This window comes from Erinaceus europaeus, chromosome 16, assembly GCF_950295315.1.
Source record: "Erinaceus europaeus chromosome 16, mEriEur2.1, whole genome shotgun sequence".
Taxonomy (NCBI): domain Eukaryota; kingdom Metazoa; phylum Chordata; class Mammalia; order Eulipotyphla; family Erinaceidae; genus Erinaceus; species Erinaceus europaeus.
The window spans coordinates 65,729,725-65,734,413 of record NC_080177.1 but is presented as its reverse complement, the minus strand read 5'-3'; the positions used below and the strand labels follow the sequence as shown (position 1 = coordinate 65,734,413).

At 40.6% G+C, this 4,689-nt stretch overlaps 1 non-coding gene across 1 annotated transcript; it reads left to right on the top strand.

The window, feature by feature from the left end:
- Positions 1–3,996: 3,996 nt before the first annotated feature.
- On the top strand, positions 3,997–4,098 carry LOC132533599 (U6 spliceosomal RNA). The gene has a single exon (XR_009545462.1). It is a non-coding gene; the product is annotated as a U6 spliceosomal RNA (small nuclear RNA).
- The last annotated feature ends 591 nt before the right edge of the window (positions 4,099–4,689 follow it).

Here is a 4,689-nt window from a genome sequence, read left to right as displayed (position 1 = left end):
CCCCTGCAGCTGGCGACTAGGGGCTTGAACCCTGGTCCTTAAGCATTGTAATTTGTGCGCTCAACCAGGTGTACCAACACCTGGCCCCTTGAAAATCTCTTTAACCCTAGATGTGGCCCTAAGTATTATGAATGCTAGAGCTCTACCTATCAAATATAGCTTTTAGAGTTCAGGATGAAAGCAGAACACAAGAACAATATAACAAAGACACCTGCAGTAGGAATCCACTGCTCTATATGGCCTTTGCCCTTCCTTCCTTCCTTCCTTCCTTCCTTCCTTCCTTCCTTCCTCCCTCCCTCCCTCCCTCCCTTTCTTCCTCCCTCCCTCCCTCTCTCCCTCTCTGTCTCTCTCTGCCTTTCTTTCTTTCTTTCTTTCTTTCTCTCTCTCTCTCTCTCTTCCTTCCTTCCTTCTTCCCACCCTCCCTTCCTCCCTCTCTCCCTCTCTGTCTCTCTCTGCCTTTCTTTCTTTCTCCCTCCCTCCCTCCCTCTCTCCCTCTCTTTCTTTCTCTCTCTCTCTCTCTCTCTCTCTTCCTTCCTTCCTTCCTTCCTTCTTCCCTCCCTCCCTCTCTCCCTTCCTCCCTCTCTCCCTCCCTCCCTCTCTCCCTCTCTGTCTCTCTCTGCCTTTCTTTCTTCTTTCTTTCTTTCTTTCTTTCTTTCTTTCTTTCTTTCTATTTTTATTTGACAGGACAGAGAGAAGTTAAGAGGGGAAGAGGAAAGCTATCAGGGGAGGGGTTGGGATATGGATATCTGGTGGTGGGAATTGTGTTGAGTTGTACCCCTCTTATCCTATGGTTTTGTCAATGTCTCCTTTTTAAATAAATAAAAAAATAAAAAAGGGAGAGAGAAAGACACCAATAGACTTGCTCCATGGCTTGTGAAGTGAATCCCTTGCAGGTAGGGAGTAGGGGCTGGACCCAGGGCCCTTAAGCATGGTGATATGTGTGCTTAACCCAGTGTGCCACAGCCTCCCCCTCCACCCCCTTTATCTCTTTCAAATCCACTTTCTTGGTTTCTAATAATTATACCCATCTCATGCAAAGTCTGTAAAAACTATAAGCTTACATTTAAAGCTCTAGTATATTGGTAGGCACACAGCAAATTTTCAAAAAATTATTATTTTAGGTGGAGCTGTTGAAGTTCAGGGATACTGCAGCTTTTCCAAAGTCCTAGAATTAGTAATGGCTAAACTAGTGTTCACATCTGTTGGGAATATGGGATGTATTTTGCCTGTAAACAAGGAGGAATGTGGGGGCCCTGGGGGCTATGTGGGCGTGATTAGCAGATGTCATTAGCATATGCCAACCATTCAGATTAACTTGGAGAGAACTGAAAATTCTGAAGGCAGCAGAAATAGCCTCTTGCTGCCCCTGTCTCTTCACTCTTGGGCTTGCCCCCTATACTCCATTCTAGATTCCCTGCGTCTCAGAAGTTGGTGGCTGGAGAATAGATTTATGGCTGAAAGTAACTCCTGTTGTGTGTTCGCTGCTTAGGTATTGAAGACTTTTCCTTCCTTTACCTATTCCATTATTGTGGTTTTTAAGAACTTAATAAATCTGCTAATTTTATTACCCGCCCCGCCCAGTCTTTTTTCTTTTTCTACTTTCACAATAAACACATCTAGAAAGTTCACTCTGGGGCCTTTGTTCTTACAAATGCAGTGAAATATACCAGGGATTAGAACAGAGAGCTGCTGTTTTCCAGTTCTGACTTCTATGTCACAGATTCTGATATCCTTTTGGTATGAGTTTTTAGGCCCACTCAAGATTAAAACAGGAAGATCTAGTTTCTTTGATTTGTCCAAATCCTTGCCTTGCCTTCCAGTTCTTTTTGTGGAGATTTGACTGAAACCAACAGCATTCATTGAGTGTGTAATTCTGGAACCATGTAAGAAAGCTAAAATCATTTAAAATTAGTTGGGGTTTGGTAACTATGTTGAACTTTGCCTTTGTCAAGCAGTTTCCAGCTGACTCACTGCAGCTGCAACAATTGACATCATTTTGCGCCTTTCATGCAGACTAATTTGCCAGACAGCACTCCCAGTAGAGTGGGTTTCAGATCTCAGTGAATCTCAGGGTTGGACTGGACTTTAAAGATCATGAAATTCAAACCTTAATGTAATCACTGAACTGGATTACATCAACACCAACGAGTGGTTTTCTAACATATGCTTAAGTAAATTCAATGACAAAATATAGTGGATTTTTTAAGGGTTGGTTTGTATCATCCATTCTGAGTTTGAATAGCCCTCACGTCCTCATATTCCACTGAAATCTGCACTCTGAACCTTCCAATCACCAGTATAAGTTCCATCCCTTGTATATAAGTATCATCTGTTTGACCTCTACAAAGAATCCAAAATTATGAAGACTGTGACTTTGTCTCATCCTTATGTCTTTCATCCTAAATATCAGATTCTCTAAACATTCTTTTGTTCAGCATATATTGTTTCCTCCATAATCTTTAGATCACTTTTTTTGTTTATATTTCCATGTAGAATGTATTGATATGGCCATATGACTTTCTCTTTAATGCTTTTAATATAATAAATAATACTGATTGACTTTTATTTTTATTTCCAATAAATCATTGAGGAAATGTTGATTTACAGGAAATTTGTTGTCAAATAGGTACATTTCCACTTCCCCACATTGTCAGTACAATTCACTCTCAGCCAAATAATTATCTTGTATCTTCATTGTGACTCAAGTCCCTAAACCTCCCTTAGAAACTTCCCTACTCCTTTCTGAGTCCCTGAATTTGTTTCTATAGACTATATTCCATTGAGGGGTCAGCCTTTTTTCCCCTTGTCTTTCTTTTTTTCCTTCTTCTCCTTTTTAGCTATTTTTTTTCCTTTTTCTTTTTCTAGATCAAGACAGAGAAGGTAGAAGGAGAGAGAGAGAGAGAGAGAGAGAGAGAGAGAGGACAACAACATTATCCTTCAAGGAATAATGGCTAGGGTTGAACCTGGATTGCACACATGACAGTGTTAACACACTATCAAAATGAGCTTTCTCTCCTCTCTCTCTCTCTTTCTCCTCCAGAGTTATTGCTGGGACTTGATCTAAATAGCCTGCACTAAAAATCCACTGCTCTTGGTGGCTATTTTTGTTTTGTTATTGGATAGGACAGAGAGCAATTGAGAGAGGAAGGGGAGATAGGGAAGGGGGAGAAACCTTCATTTGTGAAGATTCACCTGTAGGTGGGGAGCCAGGGACTTGAACCTGAATCCTTGGGCAGGTCCTTGCACATAGTACTGTGTGTACTTGACTAGGTGCACCATGTCCCAGCCCCCCCCCATTTTTCTTTCTTTTTTTTTTAAATCAGAGAACTGGCTAGCTCTGGTTTATGGTGGGATTGAGGACTGAACCTGGGATCTTTGTTATGCTATCCCTTATTTATATATTTGTATATCCCTTCTTTTATGCTCACTTCTTTATACTTTGGTTTGATTAGATTCTTCTTAAAGTATTTCATTTTTATCCCAGGCATGAATGAAACTCTTAAGTTATAGGTTGAAGAAATTATTTCACCATACTCTCCCGACAAAGATGGAAGTTGCTTGAAAAACTATGCTCGCTCTTTTTCAATGTCACAGTGTGACATACTGATTTCTTATTATGAAAAACTCAAAAGCATGACAAAGTATTAGTGCTTTCTAAGCACAAAGTAAGTTACATTACTTATTGTGATAGTTTAGACTACACCTGTCTTACTCTTATGGATCCTTTAGAGTTAAATGCTATTAAGATAAAACAAAATGGATGGAGGACTGTGTGGATGAGTATCTGTTTAAGAAGAGATAAAGTGGTTCTTTGGCATTTATAGCAAAATTAAAAAATTATTTCTTTATCTAACAAAGTATCAACTATTAGTATTCCCTAAAAGCTAAGTTTCAAGTCAATTAGTAACGTACAAAAGTCTAGTAATTTCAGAACTAGTGCTCTGCTCTTGAGTAAAGAACACTTGACCGAATTAAGAATTGGTGTGCTTACTTCAGCAGCACATATACTGGAAAAAAAAAAAAGGAATGATACAGAGAAGATTAGCATGGCCCCTGTGCAAGGATGGCAGGCAAATTCATGAAGCGTTCCATTAAAAAAAAAAAAAGAATTGGTAATAGGGGGTCTGGCGGTGGTGCAGTGGGTTTGAGCCCCTGCAGGGAAGTTGCTTCCAGGTGGTGAAGCAGGTCTGCAGGTGTCTCTTTTTCTACCCCCCTTCTCTGTCTTCCCCTCCTCTCTCCATTTCTCTCTGTCCTATCCTACAAAGACATCAATAACAACAACAATAATAACCACAACGACGATAAAAAAAAAAGGGCAACAAAAGGGAAAAATAGCCTCCAGGAGCAGTGGATTCATGGTGCAGGCACCGAGTCCCAGCAATAACCCTGGAGGCCAAAAAAAAAAAAAAAAATTGGTAATGTACCTTCTTCTTCTAGCGTTTGCCCTTCTTCCATAGCCAGTCAACAGCGTCAGGTTGAGCCTGATGTCTGGTTGTTGCTGGCTTTGAAAGTGACTGGGATCCATGTGGATTCAGTCGGCTAGGAAGGATCGTCAGTTTCCCCAATAAATGGGTACTCACGGGATGCACCACGAGAAGGTCGATCCAATACCAATTGCAAAGGAAAGAAAAGCAGCAGTAGATCACTGGAACTAAATTAAACTGAAAAGTTTATTCTGCACGACAAAGG